The sequence below is a fragment of the Mus pahari genome, chromosome 9 (genome assembly GCF_900095145.1).
Source record: "Mus pahari chromosome 9, PAHARI_EIJ_v1.1, whole genome shotgun sequence".
Classification (NCBI taxonomy): domain Eukaryota; kingdom Metazoa; phylum Chordata; class Mammalia; order Rodentia; family Muridae; genus Mus; species Mus pahari.
This window is the reverse complement of record NC_034598.1, coordinates 91,679,132-91,699,697: the sequence shown is the minus strand read 5'-3', so window position 1 is coordinate 91,699,697 and position 20,566 is coordinate 91,679,132. Positions and strand designations below refer to the sequence as shown.

General features: G+C 45.4%; 1 protein-coding gene across 4 annotated transcripts in view; it reads right to left on the bottom strand.

Annotated features, from left to right (window-relative positions):
• The window catches only part of Slc41a2 (solute carrier family 41 member 2), a 100,548-nt gene extending 83,119 nt beyond the window's left edge, over positions 1 to 17,429 (bottom strand). Inside the window, exons 1-2 of one of the 4 annotated variants that reach the window (XM_029542554.1) lie at positions 17,328 to 17,429; positions 14,225 to 14,297 (exon numbers count right to left, since the gene is read on the bottom strand). The gene's annotated coding sequence lies outside the window, so the exon portion shown is untranslated. Of the gene's footprint in view, positions 1 to 6,612; positions 6,993 to 14,224; positions 14,298 to 16,798; positions 17,002 to 17,327 lie in introns of those variants that run through there. The other 3 variants (XM_029542555.1, XM_029542556.1, XM_021205708.2) reach the window with 3 other exon arrangements.
• Between the last annotated feature and the right edge of the window lie 3,137 nt (positions 17,430 to 20,566).

The following is a 20,566-nucleotide window of genomic DNA, read 5'->3' as shown; positions in this document are numbered from 1 at the left end:
CCATCACTGGGAAGAGAGGCCCCTTGGTTTTGCAAACTTTATATGACCCAGCACAAGGCAAGGCCTGGGCCAAGTAGTGGGAGTGGGTGGGTAGGGAAGCAGAGGTGGGGGGGAGGGGTATAGGAAACTTTCGGGATAGCATTTGAAATGTAAATAAAGAAAATAATAATATAAAAAAGTGGGGAAAAAAAAAAAGACCCAGTGAGAAGCACTTTCTAATACATACAATAATCTGGTCTGTCTTCATGAGACCAAACTTGAATGCAAATTTTTACATAAACAGTGTGAATATGCACACTCCTAGTCAAAGAGGGAACAACCTGGAACAATCTACTAACTGAAGCAGCATACACCGTACAAGCTAGGACCTGAACCTTAAACACATACCCTGAAGAAATCCCACGCTTTACACGGTGGGGTGAGGGGTAGAGAGAGGGAGAGGGAGAGGGAGAAAGGCATACATTGGGATGTTTCCATGAGAGGATTAAACACAAGTAACATGATAGTGGTTTTGTTTGAGCAACTGTATAAAAACATGGGGTCCTTCAAGGGGTACTGTTTATGTTTCTTAATCTTCATAGTCTGTGCAAGCATGTACTACTTGTCTGTGAATTGTGCACACATCCTTCAAAGGTGCCTGGGGCTAGAAACTTGGTCCATTAGTTAACAGCACTGGTTGCTCCTGCAGAGACCCCAGATTCAAGTCCCAGCTCCAACATGGCTGCTCACAACCACCTATAACTCCAGATCTAGGGGGATACAACACCCTCTTCTGATCCCTGAGCACAAGACATATATATATATATATATATATATATATATATATATATATATATATATACACATGTAGATAAACATGCACTGTGTACATGCATGTATATACATGTAGATAAACACTCATAATAGTAGTATTCCAGTCTAAGTGGTGCTGTGGCAGACCTCACTGTGAGTCCCGACATTGCTCCCTTCCGAGAGAGGATGGTGATCTCTACCTGTTGCCATGGTTTCCTGGACACTGATGAGGATGACACATCTTCATCTCCACTGGCAGCATCTGGTCTAGCCATATGATTCATTTTGGCTGATGGAAAAGCAGCTGCTGACACACATACCAGGAAGAGTAAGCCTGCTGACCTACCCCAAGTGTATACTGTCTTTCCTCTATGGCAGTCTCTCGGACAAATTGAGCAACTACAGTTTACAGTCAATGGTCAAGAGCTCTAACACATCAGCTTCCAAAGATCTGAATCTCAAAAACCAGAAAAGTTTCTTCTGAAATTTTACCAAGTTGAAAGCACTTCCTGGGGCCAGTCAGATGACTCAGCAAAAAAAGACATTTGTAGCCTGGCCAAGGGAGCCCTGAAGACTCTGAGCTCAATCTGTGAAACCCACGGAAATGTTAAAAGAATCAACTCCGAGAAACTGTCCTCTGCTCTACACACATGGTGATGATGATGATGATGAAGATGATAAATTAACAAAAGTTTTAAAAAGTTAAAAAAAAATTATAAATACTACACATTTAGGTTTATGGAAAAATTTATTCCATGTTCCCCAGAAGGCTCACTACAGCTTACAATGAGAGTTGTGTCAGTGTAACAGTCTTAAAGAAATAAACACTGGGCACTCTGCATGAAAGCAATTTGAATCAAAAGGATTGAGCATTGATGCCAAAATTGATTCTGTATAAAAGGTAATAGAAGTGTGCGTGGGGGGGGGGGGAGCGGGGTGACCTGGCCTGACCTCCCGCACTGACTCCTGACTCTCTTCAGGCCTGTGCTCTGCTCCTCCACTCTCTGTCTGGCGTTAGCTTTCAGAAGAGGCCTGCCAAACTAAACCTTCCCGATTGCATACAGATTACTTCCTCATTCTATTTAAAAGATCTTAACTCCTTTAATTCTACCCACTAAGTACTTCACTGTGTAGCAGGATCCGTGGACAAGGATTGGCTCTATTGAATTTGCTTTATGCACCGACCAAACAGCAGATAATGCCACAGCTGTCCAGTTCTCCTTTAAAGACCCAAATCAAATAAAATATGTCCTCCCCCACCTCTCTCTCTCCCTCCCCCACCTCCCTCCCCTCCCTCCCCTACCTCCCTCCCTCCCTCCAGCCATCCCTACTTCTCTCTGTCCCACCCTCTTTCTTTCTCTCCCCTTTCCCTAAGACAAAGTCTCACAATATAGCCCAGGATGGCCAGAAACTACGTAGACCAGGCTATCCTAATACAGATGTCTGCATGGAATTCATGTTGGGATTAAAGCTGTGTGCCAACAGGTCCAGTCCGTTTCTTGGTTTTGGTTGGTTGGTTGGTTGGTTGGTTTTGGGTTTTTTTGTTTGTTTGTTTGTTTGGGGGTTGTTTGTTTGTTTTTGTTTTTCGAGACTGTGTTTCTCTGTATAGCCCTGGCTGTCCTGAAACTCACTCTGTAGACCAGGCTGGCCTCGAATTCAGAAATCCACCTGCCTCTGCCTCCCGAGTGCTGGGATTAAAGGTGTGTGCCACCACTGCCTGGCCCATTTCTTGTTTTGAATCCTTTGACTTCATCATTCTTATCCACTGGACTCCCTACAATGCTTTTCTAGGTTACCTAAAGGAACCAAATTCTGCCGTGTGTGTGTGTGTGTGTGTGTGTGTGTGTGTGTGTGTGTGTGTGTGTGTATGTTCTCCTGGATTGAACACAGGTCCTTGTCCAAGCTAGGTGAGCAATCTATCAGCTAAGCTGTATTCCCAGACTCCTGCAACCCAATCCAATCTCCTTTAAAAATCTTCCCACTTCTATCTTTCTTTCTACCACACTATCCCTAACACCCAGAACATTTGCCTCTTTCAAAAGACCCAAGAGGAAGTATACACCGTCAAGAAAACCTCCCAGATTAATACAGAATCAAGGACGCAGAGAGGAGAAAACAGAAAGCATCAAAATGACCAAACCACAGTTGGTGACCGCCCCCCACCCCGCCCCCGGTCAGCCTTGCTCAATGCTATGACAGGGAACAAGGCTTATCTGTTATCTGGCTCACAGTCAGGAAGACATGGCAGGAGCATGAGGTCATGCTGGACCCGAAGTCAGGAAGCAGACAGATAGCAGTGCTGGTGCTCAACCTGATTTCCTTTTGAATCAATTTGACCTGATCCATGAAACTTTGCCCTCATAGGTCGGGTTTATCTTCCCTCTTCAGTTAAACATTTCTGGAAATATCTGGCACACCCAGAGATGTGTTTCCATGGTGATTATAAATCCAACCAGGCTGACAGTGAAAAAGTATATTACATTTACTGTTTATCATTTTTATTTTGGGTTTTTTTTCCAAACAGTTTCTCATTATGCAGACCTAGATCTCTTCACGTAGACCAGACTGGCCTCAAACTAAGGGCAGTCTTCCTGCCTGTCTCCTTAGTGCTGGGATTACAGGTGCACGCCTCCGCATACAGCTCCACTTACAATGTTTTAAATAACTTGTAAGAGCTAAGAGTATCTATTTAGTCCCCCACCGCCAATTCCTATGTGAGGAAGGCACCTTATGTGCTACATAAGTAGTTCTGGCTCCCAAAGGTTCACACCCAATATGGCGCTGGGAATGGCAACACACACCTATCCTCTGAAGCGCTAGAGGGGTACTCATGGTTCAAGGCCAGGTTGCGCTACTTAGCAAGACCCTAAAAACACTTGCTGGCCATGCAGCTCAATGTTAGAGTGCTTGTCTACCACGTCCTGGGTCTCTGGTTTGATCCCCAGAACTGTAAGTGGAGCTCTCCCCATTCCTAGTGCAATGGGCAGAGGTGGGGGCAGATATACGACTTCCTTTTGCTGTTACATCTCAAGAAAAAAAAAAAATCCTATTCCCAGGCAAAGGTGTAAGAATGAGGAGCCGAGAGAGCAACCGATCTGTGGTGACGTGTGTAAACCAGGGGAGTTACAGCAATGTACACACTCTACCCTAACAGCATTTTAGCCAGCTGATTTAAAGGCACTCAGAAATGTAAAGAGTTACTAGTCCCCCAAACACGTTTCCTGCAGTAAAAACATGTACTGTTCCACCAGAAAACCCGAGTAGGTTTCTCAACCTCCCACACCAAGCAGCTCCAATTGCCTGCAATGCCAGTTCCAGGGGAGCACACCGCCTCTGGCTGCCAGTCCCCATGGGCAGCTGTATTCACATGCACACATACAGCATGCTCAAAATGGCCACATGCATATACTTACAAAGAACAATAAATAAATAAATAAATAAATAAATAAATAAATAAATAAATCTTTTTCTTTTTTAATAAAAGAACAGTGTCTCCTTTGCAGACAGGGCTAAAATATACGGAGTCGGCATCTAAGAATAATGTTGATGTTGTTACCTACACTGACTGATTCATGAACTCCCAAGGCTGACTTAGGCAACTGAGAGTGACAGCAAATTTCTTGACAACTTGAGGAAGACTCACAAAGAGGGAAGGGCAACCAGTCACCTTACGCAGCACTGATGCTCTGGCGCTGCACAAACTTGACAAGTCCAGCCCCCTCTTAAATGGTGGGAGGGGCCAATGATGGACATGCCTGAAGTCCCAGTACTGGTGGAGGGAGTATTAAAACTTCAAGTCTAGCGGGCATAGTGGCGCACGCCTTTAATCCCAGCACTCAGGAGGCAGAGGCAGGCAGATTTCTGAGTTCGAGGTCAGCCTGGTCTACAAAGTGAGTTCCAGGACAGCCAAGGCTACACAAAGAAACTGTCTCGAAAAACAACAAAAAACAAAACAAACAAACAAACAAAAACTTCAAGTCTAAATGAACTACCTAAATTAACCTATCTCAAAAAAAAAAAAAAAATCAACAGATCAACCAACACAACAACTCTTAGACCACCTCAAATTTACTAAGAAAATGTTGACAGAATAAACACAGGTGTGTCCACAGGAAGGAGTTCCAAAACAGGGTTCCACCGAGCACTGTCCCCTAGACTACAGCTCGTCCCCATGAAAACAATGCGCAGAGATGTGAAACACAATCCAAACGTAATCATGCAGAAGCAGGTATGACATGAAAGCAGCAGGGCTGGATGTGGTGCCAAACGCTTTTAATCCCACGGCTGGGGAGGCAGGCAGATATCTATCAGTGGGTTCAAGGCCGGCATGATCTACACAGTGAGTTCTGGGTCTCAAAAGCCAAAAGTGGGGAGGGCAGCAGTCATGAGAAAGATGTATGCAGCTTCTAAAACAAGGCTTGTAACAGAAAACACGTCGAACCACAGAACTGTTTTGAAGCTGAAAAACTGCTTTTTAAGCAACCAAAGGACATACTTTCTTTAAGCTATCTTAAATATTTCTTATATATATTCTGCAAAACCGCAAAAAAAAAAAAAAGTTCTTTCTTACAACTAAAATGTAAAGTTCGTTGATTTCTTGCAGTTTGAAAGGATAGTATTACCACTTAGCACCCAATTTTAAAAGGAAAGAATTTAGAAACTATCCATCCACATGGTATTGCTGCTAAAGACGGGGCCAGCAGATGCTGGTGTGCATTTTGTTTTGCTTTTAAGATTTCTTTCTTTCCTTTTTTAAAATGTGTATGTGTTGCTGTGTGAGTGTATGTTTTGGGTGTGTGATTTTTAAATGTGTACGTGTTGCTGTGTGAGTGTATGTTTTGGGTATGTGATGCCACCGAGGCTAGGAGGAGGCTTCAGGACCCCTGGGGCTGGATGTACCAGTGGTTGTGAGCTATGCAATGTAGATTCTAGAAACCAAACTCTGGTGCTCTGGAGAAAGCATTCACTCTTAACTTCTGAGGCATCTCACCCCTGATGTTTTGTGGTTTTGGTTTTGGTTTGGTGTTTTGTTTTGTTTTGTTTTGTTTTTGAGGTAGGGTCTCCCTATCTAGCCCTGGCTGGCCTTGAACTCGGAGATCTGCCTTGCAACTGCTGGAATTAAGGACATGCAACATTAAACCTGGTGGACCCATCTTTTGAGTTATGAGCTCACGTACCCCAGGCTGGCCTTCAAATCTCCAAGGATGCCCTTGAACCTCTCATGCTCCTATTTCCACCTCCCAAGTGTTAGAGCCACATCTTGCTAAAACCTGGACTGTTTTGCTTTCTTTAATGAAAGTCAAAACATGCTTTTCACTTAAAATGAGATGTAAAAGAGAAGCTTCCAGAAAGGCCAGGTACAGAGAAGGTGCCAAGAGGTCAAAGTTAAAAATGAAGAAGAGGGAATGAGATGGAGAAAGGACAAAGCTGACCTGACAAAGTTTAAAAGAGAAACAAAGCTGTCCCTTTACAAAGGAAAAGCCCTTGCTCCGTGTAAAGTTTTCATGTTTATTCTCTATTTTAAGTTCAAAGATGTCCCATAGAAAGTCATGTGCATACATATGTATGGAAGTGTCATGAATTCCATTGTCCTGTAGGCTTGCTGATAAACAGTAAATGAAATAATACCTGCTCACTTTTACAGGTCAAATGTCCACTCAGTACTTCTAGCCAGCCAAGAGCCCGGTCTCATTTCTGTCCTGAACGAGCGGTGCTCCCCCTGACCAGCCCCACCGCAGTCCTTAGGTGGCGAAATGAGAGACACAGGATGGCTTCCACTCTGAGGCAGGTCTAACTCAGACAACCGCCTACCAACCTCACCTTCCCAAGCCGGACCACCTTCATCACAGCAGCGTGTTCCGGGGAGATGAATGAAGTCAGATCTCACCCGTGACCGAGTAGCTCCGCTTCCCTTCAGTCCGCTCGGGTATTCAAACTCACTAGAAAAGTCTGCATGCTGATAAAGCCAATGTCAGGAACCTGGCATCAGGTTACTCAATTATGTTGGCATCAAATTGAAATAATGATCTGGCTTTTCCTATCTTTACTCTGGCAACCAAATCCCTCCTCTACCTTTGATCAAGGCTGAGTATTTCTTAGTTGGCTATCAGTTGAAACCAAACCAAACCAAACCAAACCAAATAAAAATGAGGCAGGCACCCTAGATATCGGGTTGCCAGTGCAACTTAAAGTTGAAGGCAAAACTCTTTCCTTCCACTGGGCCTGCAAGGGACAGGCTCTCAACAGTCAATCAAGGATGGGGGCGGGGCTTGTGGATCCTACCCCTTACTGGTGAACTAACGCTGATTGACAGATTCTGAGAGGAGGAGCCACTGTCTCCAGTTGCTTATACACAGTCAAAACCTCGAAACCTCGTCCCCAGGCTCCAAAGGCTATTTCCAATCCCATGGACACACAGTACCTGGTCAAACCCTGTGCTCCTGGAAGAGGCCAGGTGTACAGGGAACGGAAGGGACGAGAGAGGCTGAGAGCAATCACCATGTGTTACATACATGTATGACCCTGTCAACATATTTTTAAAAACCCATTCCCTACGTCTATAGCTCAGCAGTCTTCATTTTGTTTGTTTGTTACACATAGGTTATCTGCAATGGAATAAAGATTTTACAGAAAAAGAAAAAGAAAAACTATTTATTATGGGAGTGAACACTCCTAAGACAGTCCTCAGCACTCTGTTCTCGGGTCCAGAGATGGTGGAAACCAGCCCAGAAACTAGGGGAAATAGACCAGGCTTTCTCAGAACATCTTCGTGAGCTACATGGGAGGTACAGCTCTGACTGCGAGCGAATCCAGATCGTTAGCATGGACCCCCAGCACTCAGAGGTTTGAGACAGGAGGATCACAAATTTGAGGGCAGCCCAGGCTTTGTAGGAGTGAGTTCTGGTCACCTTGTGATATGTGATCAGAAGTGTCTCAAAACCAAAATGGGGGTATAGTACTTGCCTAGCATGTCCTGAGTTCAAATCCTGTCTCAAAAAAAAAAAAAAAAAAAAAAGAAGAAGATGATGCCAGGAGAGATGGCTCAGCAGTTAAGAGCACTGGCTGCTCTTCCAAAGGTCATGAGTTCAATTCCCAGCAACCACATGGTGGCTTACAACCATCTGTAGTGGGATCTGATGCCCCCTTCTGGTGTGTCTGAAGACAGCTACAGTGTACTCATATACATAAAATAAGTAAATAATTTTAAAATAATTTATTAAAAAAAAAGAAAAGAAGAAAGGGTCCATACTTCTACTGAACAATGTTAGGCATTAAGAAACCCTAGTGGTCTTTTCGATGGTTTGCCTGTTTGGGGAATGTGAGGTTGAACCCAGAGGCACAAGTGTGCTAAGTTCATGTTCTGCCACTAAGTTACACTGTGTGGAAGCATGGTACTCTAAAAGGAAATGTCACTAATCTAGGAAGGTTACAGTATAGACATAGCTAATGGATTTTTTTAATGTTTTTTTTTTTAATTACTATAAAATGTTCAGGCTATCCTGGAATCTGCCCAGGCCTGCCTCAAAATCCTCTGGTTACATAATCATAATTCACACTTGGAAGACTGGGTCACAGACAGTTGAAGTAATATTCGCTTATTTATAAAGTTAGTACGGTAAGGACCCTGCACTTGAACTCAGGGCTTTCTGGGTGGCCAGTTGGTGACACAGAAGCCACTGCAGGTGTTCCAGACTATCCCATGGCAGCATGTATGGGCATGTGTGGCTAAGGATCCAAAGAGGCCGCTCTGACTCACAGGTGAGCTCACTCTGCATGATCTTCTATTAAGTAATAAGTGGACGAATATCTTCTGACAGCCCAGATACGCGTGCCATAGCTGGCTTGTTTGTATGTGTCACGTGGAGCCGTGCAGACTAAAGCACCGGCTCCCTCCACTCATTTACACAAAGCTCTTTACCAGTCTATGAGATTGTGATACAAAGGTCCACATATTCCCCAGGACTTGACAAAATGTGCCCATGAGAAAGACTAAAGTAGTGAGCTTTAAAGGGCAGGAAAGATCCAAAGAGATTGGGGTGTGGTGAGAGGGCAGACAGGAGGCGAGGTTGGGGGGGAGCAATACAATGAAGTAGATGGTAGCCAGACAGAAAACCACACAGAGAGAATGGAGAGGTCTAAGTCGCGGTTCACATGACCAAACATCAAGTGGCCATCAAGAGAAGCCCAGGAATTCCTAGCCAGGAGGAAAGCCCAGAGGAGGCCCCTAAGTGCTCAAAAGCATTTACCCGTGGGGGAAGAGTAGGGCAGCAGGTTAGATTTCTTCAAAGGGCTGACACATCTTAATGAATCATTTCCCTAGAGCTGACTCTTGACTAAATTACACTGCCATGAAAATGAGCAAGTTTGTGCATAATACTTTCCAATGTCTGCAATTACTTTAGGATAATTACAGAGGGCCAGTGAGATGGCTCAGTGGATAATGGCGCTTGACACCAGGCCCAAAGAACCGAGTTTGATTGCCAGGAACCATATGGTGTTAAGGTGAAAACTGACTCTTGCAAGTTGTCCTCAGTGCTCAACCAGTGCCCATGGCACAAATGTACAGGCCTGTGCACACACACCACACACACACACTCACGCACACGGCAATAAATTTTAAAAATCCATACATGTTACTTACAAAACTAGCCAAGTTTCAACACCTCAAAAATCTACAGATAGGCAAGTTTGAACTGAAACCTTTCTACTTCTCACAAAATTTTCAAAGCTGCTTTCCAGTTACCAGAACCATATGCCAACAGAATTCTTCCTTTGTTTCTCGATTTAGTTTTGTGACATCACAGTACTGTGACAGCAGAGACACTCTCTGGAGACAAACTGGCATCATTAAATTCGTGCCCATGAGTTTTCTGGGGCATATAGATGCTCTAATTTTACCACTTCAAAGAGCAAAACCTCTCTCTCCTGTTGGCTCTGGGGACTTTAATCTTATTTGCTTTGTCCCCAGCATCTGTAAAAAGCTGCCTTTGTCAAAAGCTAGGAATGCCTGCATGCTCAAATGTGCACGTGTGCTAGATTTCCGTTCCTGTGGGCCGCCTGTCCCACTCTATACTTCTAAGTGAAAAATCAAAATGTATTACTCCTATTACTGTTTGTTGTTGTTGCTGCTGTTGTTTTGAGACAGGGTTTGGGGCATACGAGGCTGGCCTGGAACTTGCTACAGCACAGCTGACATGATCTTGAACTCCTGATCTTTCAGAAGCTGGGACTGCAGGAGAGTTAGCCATACCCAGAAACTTCCTCCAATATCTCTACCACTGTGTGACTGTAAGAGAGTATTTTGGGCTGCATAGCTTTTAAAAAATAAACAAATGTAGTTCTAACCCTAGTGTCTCAAGTGAGAAAAATATTCCAATAAAACCTTTTTGCCCAAGAAAGCCCAACTAAAGGCAACACAGTCCTGCTCTCAGGAAATGTCCCCCGTCTTGTCTTGTATTGTTGCTGTTTTACACTTGTTGGTTTGCTTGCTTGCTTTTTTGAAACAGGGTTTCAGTCTGTAGTTCTGGCTGTCCTGGCACTTCCTGTGAAAGCAAGGCTAACCTCAAGCTTGATGCAGTTCTCCTTCCGCCACCTTCTGCACCACAACTACAGCTGTGGCGCACCATGTTCAGTCACACCGTTTTTTGTTCCACATTGATTTGTGGGTGTGTTCTCGAGTTCATGCCTGCACGCGTGCATATGTATGTGTGTGTGGATGTGCATGTATCACATCATGAACACGGAGGCTGGACGTGTGTGGAGGTCAGGGAACTACTTTCAAGGGTTGGTTCTCTCTATCCAGTACAGGGGTCCTGGGGATCAAACTCAGGATGTCAGGCTTGGTAGCCAGAGCCTGCTGAGCCACCTCCTGCCCTGTTTTGTTTTTGTTTTATTCTTTTGAAAGAGGGCTCTCTCTCCTTAGCTCAGGCTGCCCTCAGACTCATGACAGTCCTCCTGACTCAATCTCTTCAAGTGCTGGAATACAGAAATAAGCCACCAGACGTGGCTCACTGTGTCATAGGTCATGAGACTCAACGAACATATGCTTTGTCCCTACTCTGTGCCAGGCACTAACTGGTTACAAACGTGTTCAGTCCCTACTATGCACCAGGTATTATCCCAGTTACCAGGCACAATGTGAAAAGGCAGAAGCAAGCTCTTAGACCTTTCTATCTTAGAGCACAAGGGGAAAACAAATAGGGAACCTTTATGAAATGGGACAGAAACAAAGGGAAGATTCTTCAGATCAGATTGGAAGCAGATTTGGAAATGCCTGTATCACTAGTCCAAGAAATATAAAGTTTCTGACTGAGTTGAGAAAGACAAAGGACCTAAAGAGATCTTAGGGCGATAACTATCTCACCAGTGGATCAGGTCCTGACTAGATCCAAGGGCATCTCACTTCCTCTACAATAAACCCAAGTTCCTTATGAAGGCTAACTAAATCCCAACAACAAGCCCTTAACCCTATGGTCCAGCAATGTCTATGTTCAACATAGTCTGGTTTTCTACTTTAACTATTGAGACAGTCTCAATGTAGCCCTGGCTGGCCTGGAACTTGCTATAAAAACTGGCCTCAAGCTCACAGAGATCTGCCTGCCTCTACCTACCAAGGTCTAAAAGCATGGGTCACCCACCGTGCCTGGCCTACTTTAATGTTTCAAGACGTGTTGGTCACACAGCTCTCTACATTGTTTGATAACATATTAGGTGTTTAGAGTTGGAAAGATGACCTAGTGTACCGAGTTCTCCTTAGCCTGGGGGTTGTTTTGTTGTTGTTGTTTGGTTGTTGTGTTTTATTGAGAACGTGTCTCATGTAGCCCAGGCTGTCCCACACTCTATAGCCAAGGAATCAGCTCAGGAACAAGCATGAAGGCCTGAGTTTGAATCCCAGGGACTCACGTCAAAAAGCCAGATGTGACCACACCTGTACATATAATCCCAACACTGTGGAGGACAGACACAGGATGACCACTGGGGCTTGCCACCTGTTGGCAGATACCCAGGTTCAACGAGAGACCCTCTCTCAAGAGAATATATGGTCAAGGGTGACACAGTGAGACACCTATGTGTAACCACCTAGGCATCTGCTCACACCACATGCACATAGACACCAAAAATAAAACAGAAAAGGGAAGAAGAAACCAAGCATGGATTTAATCTTAGTTCTCCAGCTGGCTTCTACCAGAAATGGATTCTAGAGTATTTTATCAATATTGAGTTTCATCTAACTTCTTGAGTCCAATCTCGGTTTGTTTGTTTGTTTGTTGTTTTTTCTCTTGATGTGATGATGAACTCAGGACCCTTATGCTTCAGCTTCCATCCAGACAACTGGAGCTACAAGCATCCCACCACACCCTGCTTGATCGCAACTGCTGCTGCTGCCGAAGACCACTCCTCCAAGCTGGGACCAAGCTATACCCTCAGGCCTGATTTTACTAGGCTCTGGAGAGAGAAAGGGGTCAGTGGCATATTGGGAAAAAAATCAACAGGATCAACTAGACTTACTTCTGGGTCTTAAGAGAGGAAATCATGGAGAAGCAAGGTGAGACAAAGGACAGGTAGAATGGCCAGGGCACAGCAGCATCTCTCTGCCCCCCTCCCACCTCGTGGTACCTCCTAGGCAGTCAGGCACACATAACAGGAGCTGAATGTCTCCGTCCCAGCCACAAGCTGTTGTAAACTTACTGAAGTGGACCATGAAATGCAAATGTTGTACATTTCATGAGAGAAGTTCATGGCCACAGAAGCTGCTCATGCTCTGGGTGAGGAGCGGAAGGGTTTCGTGGTCCGAATCAGTGTTGGGAATGACAAACGGGGTTTCCCCCCACCCCTCTCCATGGCAGTGTGCCTGCCGTTCAGTCAGGGCATTCTTGTAACAGACCAAGAAGTGGAGAGAGAGGGGAAGCACAGATGTGTTTGAGGATGGGCGGGTGGATGCAGGGCGGATGGCGATCCAAGCTAGTCACTGCAGAAAGTACAGTTTTCCTGGACTGCAACACGGTGGCTGGGGCTCAAAAGAGCTAGCAGGATCTGAAAGTTTTTCAGTATGCTGCCATAAAACCCTTACACAAAGAAGGAAAGAAACCTTCGGGACCAAAGCACCCAAAATTCGGTGCTGTCACTCCACGTGTCCTGCAACACAAACATACTACTCTGGAGAAAGACACACTAAGACAAACAAGGAAGAGGCGCAGAGTGCCAAGAAATGTAAACTGTCCTCAATGAGAGCTTCCACTCCTGAGTCCAGTCCAGAATAAGCTCTCAAGAATACATATATGTGTGTGCATGGGTACATACATGTGTATTATACATAAGTCTATATGTATATTAAAAAGAATAGCAAATACTGAACCAACCTTGGGGAAAAGAACAAAGAACTGAATGAAGGAAAGCTTTTCCCATTTTTCCTACTCAGATTTTTTTTTTTTTTTTTTGGAGAAAGATCTCTGGACTTACTACAATATTACCTTCTAATTATTTCTTACTCTTGCTTTTTCTCTCCATCTTCTGGTGCATACTTTCTTAGATATTGCAAGTTTTGCTCAAATCTCTAGAAATTCCTTTTTTAATATTAATTAATTAATTTATTTATTTATTTATTTTGAGACAGGGTCTCTCGACACCAGGCTGACCTCAAATTCAGAGAGATTATCATGCCTCTGTGTCCACCAAGCTTGGCTAAAACATTCTCCAACACTAGTCCTTTCCTTCCTTAACTCAAAGTTCCTATTTCCTTAGTAGCTGCTCAGGAAAAAAGGAAAATGGCTAAATCCACCGACATAAAGGTTAAACTAGATGGGGCTGGAAAGACAGGTCAACTTAGAGGTCAACTGCTCCTCCTGATGGCCCACATGGCAGCTCACATGACTATCTATGTTCATTTCTATGTATTTTAAAGGTAAATAAACTTAACTGCAGTCATTTCACAGAGATAAGGGCTCCCTAGAAAAATCCACTACATAAATCAGGCAAGTCCACTCAGACCATAATTTCCGAGGGATTGAGGTGTGAATAGTGGTACACACCTTCAATCCCAGCACTAGGGAGGCAAAAGCGGGTGAATCTCTGAGAGTTCAAGGCCAGCCTCGTTTACATAGTGAATCCCAAGACAGCTAGGGCTACGTAAGAGAGACACTGTCTCAGAAAACAAAACTGGAAAACAACCAGAAATCAATTCCCCCAAATCTGTCAGTTTTCATTGCTACCTGCTTGTAGAAAATCTTGGGTTTGGGGTGATTTTCTTTATTTGTAACAGTTTCACTTGGTAGCCGTGGCTGGCCTTAAACCCACAGAGATCCAGTACTGGAATTACAGGCATGTACCACCTTGCCCAGTTTACAGACAGCCTTCTTCAACAAGAGGTCCCAAAGCTGCAGGGAGCAGAGAGGTACATGAGGAACAGTGAGTAACAGATCAGGGTTATACTTACACTGTTGACCAAGCTCGTTAGGTAAATCAGCAGGAACACACTGAGGCTCCAAAGTGATGCTGTCAGCCGATTTCTAAGGGAGGCCACAGGTGAGGCATTAAGAACGGTTCAATTATGTGTTTTGTCATTTACAGGGCAGTAGGTGGGCTGTCCCTCACCTACTTTACATCAGTTGCTCTCCATTATTTCTCCTTGGAAATCTTTGACCTTCTTTTCTCTAAAGTTCCTGAAGTTTGACAGCATATGTTCAAACAGTAACAGATTTCCTTGCATGACCAGGCTATTCAGTCTCCTGAGCCTTTTCTTAGGACCACCCACACCTCTTACAAATGGCATCTTTAGTCAAGGACCTTACCAAGTTGGTTAGGTTAGAACCCTCTCCCAGGTATGTGATGAAGTGGGTCTAGATCCTTCATCTCAGTATCCCACCGCCAGGCCTGTCTTCTGCAGGAATCATTTTCAGATGATTTCCCCAGAATCGCCCTCTCTAGGAATGCCTCCTTTTAGCACCTCTCTATCCACAGCGCCCTCCACTGCTCTTCACCTATGTATTCCTGCTCCTCCACACATAGTCAGGGTTAAGTCCCGCCTCCTCCCCCAGTGTCAAACCCATTGCCCTGGCCCATATACTGCTACAGGGGCCTTAAATCAAGTTCCTCACCATACAAGTTCCATTAGATACTTTTTTTCTTTAGTAGCAATTAGATCCATGGAGAAAAGAGTTCAGAGAAATGTCATCTCTTCTAGTGACTTTGGGAAGAAAGACCTGAAGCTAGATTTGTATACACACAGAAATCCCCTGTGCAGAATGCACGGTGACATTCATTCAGTTCCAGGTGACTCTTAATCTCAGCTCCAGCAAAATGTTTTTCACTCGAGGTGCCAGTGGATGCCTGCAATCCCAGTTCTTGGGAAGCAGAGATAGAAGGATTGCTGCAAGCTCAAGGCCAGCCTGATCTACACACACACACACACACACACACAAATACACACACAGAGAGAGAACTCAAAAAGCCAATATAATATCTAGCATCCACATATATCATAATTGCAATAGGAACTACACAGACTAAAATAAGAAAAGACCTTTTTACTTTACTGGGAAACACATGAGATTTTGTATGAGTGATTTGTTTAACATCCAACTTAAATTACTTATAGCTAATAAGTGAAACTTTTCAAACATTAAATATACAAAAACAGCCTACAGTCCCAGCAGGACACCCAAAACAATACCTCCTGTGGCTTTTCTCAAGAAAGCCAAATAAATAAATAAATAAATAAATAAATAAATAAAATCACAATAAAATGCCCAGGAATGACCAGGTAAAAGGTGAAGCGTTCTGAAAGATTCAAATGCCTCTTAATCATATTTTTATGCAACTTTGCCAGTACCAGTCAAGAATCTAGAATTTTTCCTATAATGAATAAGACATCTCAACAACAGTAACAAAAAGTAGGGGTGGAGGGTCTAAACAGATATTTCTCCAAAACAGATACACATATGGTCAATAAGGATACGAAAGGCTTTTTAATCTCTTATCTTTAATCTCTTACTGATATCAAGTCACAACCACTAGGATAGCTTAAAAAAAAAAAAACAGTAAAAAATGACGTGTTGATGGTTGGCAGTTTAAGGAAAACACAGCCTGCATAAACTGTTTGGTGAAGTCTAAAATGTAGCAACAACTTTGATTAAAGTCTGAAAGTTTCTCAAAAATGTTAAGTACCAAGCAATTCCACACCTAAGGTTCGGGGCATTTAAAACGCACATCCACAGATGTTCTAGCAGCATCATATCCGATGGCTAAAAGGTGAAAAGCAATGAATGAAATTTCATTAACTGGTGAATGGGTACACACTGCATTATCAGTCATTCAGCTCTAAGAAAGTACAGAAGCGACCCACACTAATTACAACATGAATGAGCTTTGAGAACAGTGGGTTACATGAAGGAAGCCAGACAAAAAGCCACAGACACGTTGGTTGGGTGTGGTACAAACCTGTGTGAAATCACCACTTGAGAAATCGAGGCAGGAGGACCACGAATTCAGATTAGCCTGAACTATAAGGGAAGAGCCAAAATCTTGTCTTTAAACGGAGGAGGTGGGGAACCACAAATACTGTATGATTTCGTTAGTGTCTCCAAAGAGCAAATGCAGAGGAACAGAAAAATTAGTTGGGGCAGTGGGGGAATGGGTGGCAAGCAACTAAAAAGGTATAGGGTTTCGAGATAGATGGATAGATAGATAGATAGATAGTAGTGACAGTTACAAAATTAGATGAATAAAGCCACCTTTGAGAGAGATAAGTAGCACGTATGCTACATGACTCATCGGTCAATCGAGTGTCCATTTACAAAAAGATGACACCGGGGCACTATACCTAAGAGCACAATATATAAGTAACACACAAACATGCCAGCTCTCGCCATAAATGGACACCGAGGCTTCTTAAAATTGAGGCATACTGTGCATCCATAAAACCAAGAGCTGGGTGGCGACGCTGCTGAGCCCCGAAGCAGGCTCCAGGGGTGAGCGCAACCCGCCTCGCAGCATCCGCATCCGAGCTCACCTTCCTCCATCCCTCGGCGCGCGCCCCCAGTCACCGCCACCCACCGGAGCGGGACGCGGAGCCCGAGGCTAGCGGCGGGCAGGGCTGGGCAGAGCCGGGCAGGCGGCCTCGGGTCCCGCCGACCGAGACTCCAGCGTCCGGCCGCACCACCGCCCTCCCACACCCAGTCGTGCCTCAGCCTCTGCTCCCACCGCGGCCGCCTGAGCCGAGCCCGAGCGCGGCGACGCTCCGGGAGTCGGTGAGCCTGGCCCAGCCCCGCGGGCCCGCCTAGCCTCCTCGCTGCCGCTGACAGTCGCCCGATGCCCGCGGCCACTCGCGCGCACCCCGCCCCAACCCGCGCACGCGCGCAGCCGACCGGGCCCGCGGAGAGCCGCTGATGTGGCCGCCCGGAGGCTACCCGGATCCGCGGCCGCGCCCCGGCAGCCGCCCGCCCGCTCGCCTTCCTGCCGGCTCCGGCTCCTGGCTGGTTAGCTCAGGCTGTCCCGCGCATCCTCCCAGCCACATCCCAGCCAGCGCATCCTCCGCTCACCGCTCCGTCAGCCCCGGGCCTCGTCGGGGGTCCAGTTCGCGTTCCTTGCGGAGCAGAATGAAACCGAGGACGTGGGAGTCGTTCGTTGCGCTCTTCTGGGAGGCCAAAGGACGGGGAGGAGACGTGCGGGCAGCGCGTCACGCCCTCCGAGCGCCTGGCAGGGTCAGAGCCAAGTGCAAGGCTGTGCTGCCCAGCCGAGCTTTCCAGTTTGCCCACGCTCGAGTTTTGGGAGCCAAGGTAGACTTGAGCCAGAATCTGCCTAGGAAAACCGGGGGCTGCTTCCATGACTGTTAAGCGCCTATTATGTGCGGTTCAACTAGTGGGACTCCACCATCCCACCCTGCAAAGATGTGAGCCCCAGAACACTGACTCTTGAGGTTTTGATCCTGAGGCTATTCTATTGCCTCAGACCAAAGTTTTCATCATATTCAGACGGGGTAATTTAGCACCTTTTCAGGTGCGAACAGGAACACACACACACACACACACACACACACACACACACACACACAGTGAGAGAGAGAGACACTTCCATCTGACTCAGAGCCAGGTGGTTCTCAGTGAGTTCAAGACCAGCCTTCTCTACTCAGCAAGTTCCAGGAAAGTCAGGGTTACATAGTGAGACCTTGTCTCAAAACAAATCAACAACAACACCCCTCATTTTCTTGTGAGGTTTTCTTTCTTTCTTTCTTTCTTTTTTTTTTTTTAAGATTTATTTATTTATTATATGTAAGTACACTGTAGCTGTCTTCAGACACTCCAGAAGAGGGAGTCAGATCTTGTTACTGATGGTTGTGAGCCACCATGTGGTTGCTGGGATTTGAACTCTGGACCTTTGGAAGAGCAGTCAGTGCTCTTACTCACTGAGCCATCTCACCACCCCCCTTGTGGGGTTTTCTTAAACCCTCTAGGACAAAGTCTCTCTGTGCAGCTCTGACTGGCTTGGAACTTGATATGTAGACCAAGCTGCCCTGAACTCACAGAGAGCTGTCTGCCTCAGCCTCTCAATGCTGGGATTGAAGGTGTGTGCCAACCATCATTTTCCAATCTTCCCTCAAACTCTTACCCCACCTGTTCTGTAATTACAGGTATTACTGTTGTGCCCAGCCCTAGAACACATTGGAGGGGGCTGGGAGCGGGCGGGGTTTTTTTAAAGACTGAAGAGATGCTTAGGAATTACAAACAGGTACTGCTCTTGCACAGGACACAAATTTAGTTTCCAGCACCGGCCCACCTACACACACACACACACACACACACACACACACACACACACACCTGGAAACACCAGCTTAGCTGGACCCAGTGCCTTCTTTTGCCTTCCACAGGCATTAATTAGCATTCATGAGCACATACCCAATCCCTACACACATATATACAGTACTTTAAAGGATTTTTAAAATACCTTCAGGAATAAAAACATTTCTATGAAGAACATGGGTGTTGAATTAAAAATTACAGGGAGTCGTTATTTTGGCTTAGGGTTTGTGCTAAACCCCTCAAATGGAGTCACTTACCACTAACCAGCCGCCCCACCTTCCCAGAAACCTGTTTGAATTGCATGATGTTGAAGCAGCCTCTGCCTTAATCTTTGCACAGGCAGCCTGATGCTGAGTCCTCTGTTTCCCCCACCCCACCCCTCCTGTCTCTATCATAAAAGGGAAGGCACTTTCAGCCACCCAATCTGCTCCTAGGTTTCTTGTTTCCACTTTCTTCGGCCCCTATGGGTCTGTGAAAGAAACCAATACCTACCTCACTGGAATGCCCACTCTATTTTGTGAAATAAACTATGGCCCAGTTTTACAATCAGAAGATAAAGCCAATTAAAACCCTTAAACTAAATGGTTGTAATTTCGTCTGTTGACATGGGAAAGCCGCGATTACATTCATTTCCAGATGTCTTCCTTTTGATTTAACTACTGTCTTAGTTAGGGTTTTCTTGCTGTGAAAAGACACCATGACCACAGCAACTCTTATAAATGAAAACATTTAACTGGGACTGTTTCAGAGGTTCAGTCCATTATCACCAGGGTGGCATGCAGGCAGACTCGGTGCTGGACAAGGAGCTGAGAATTGTACATCCGGATGGCACTGGAATGGCTTGAACATCTGAGACCTCAAACCCCACGCACAGTAACTCACCTGCTCCAACAAGGCCACACCTCCTAATAGTGCCACTCCATCTTAATAGAACTACATCTTAATAGAAGGCGATTAGCTGCTCCAAAAAGTGTCAGAAAGTTTAAGAGGTAAGTGTGTCTCCCTGGTTCCCTGGCTCAGGGAGTCTCTTCAACTTCCCACTCAAAAACACCCATCCAGAGCTGGGTGTGGCTGGGGCATGCCTGGAATCCCAGCTCTCAGGGAGCAGAGGCAGTGTATCTCTGAGGTTAAGACCAGCCTGGTTTACTGAATAAGTTCCAAGACAGAAACCTTGTCAAATAACAACAGCAAACCACCCATCTGAAGCCAGCCTCTGCCATTTTTCCTGAGGAAGCTGGAGGTTTCAAGTACCCTCCATTTCACTTGACTGAAGCCACCTTTCTGCTTATATATACTCTTCATTCTACATGTGACGGTGTGATGTAGATTTTTAAAATGTGTTGAGCTTCAACTAGGAACTCAAATGGAAATCAAGTTTTCATCCTGCAAATAACTCACTGAGTTCGAGTGTAGAGGCAGTCCCTTCTGAATAGGTCCTGGGCCACACAGCTGACCGGAATCATGGTCCCACTTCATCTGTTGCCTAAGTGCTGGCAATGTGAAGCCAGTGGCTCAGAGCTGGAGCGAGGCAGGCAGTTAGCATTGCTGGGAATGATGGCTGGGGGTGATAGACACCGGACAAAAGGGCCTGTCTTCCATGGGGTAAAAGAGCTCTCCTTGAGGAAATGCCATTTGATCTGAGTCAGATGAGCTAAAAGTTGGACAGACAACAAAGAGGCGAGTATGAGTTACTGTGGCCTAGGGAACACAGATCCATTACCTGAAATGACACACTTCAGCCTGAAAGAGGTTACATAAATTTCACAGACATTCACCAAACAATACATTTACCAATGAATGGGGAGCCATCAGAGAGACTAATGCTAAATTCCAGCACAGCACAACAGGCAAATCTCATTCAGATGTTACCTCAAAGCATGCTCAGCTACAGTGCTGTCCAGGGCTCTGAGGTCGGCTGTGTTTAGTGGTAGATTCTGAGAGATGTGTGTACACACACAGGCATACCTATGCACACGTAC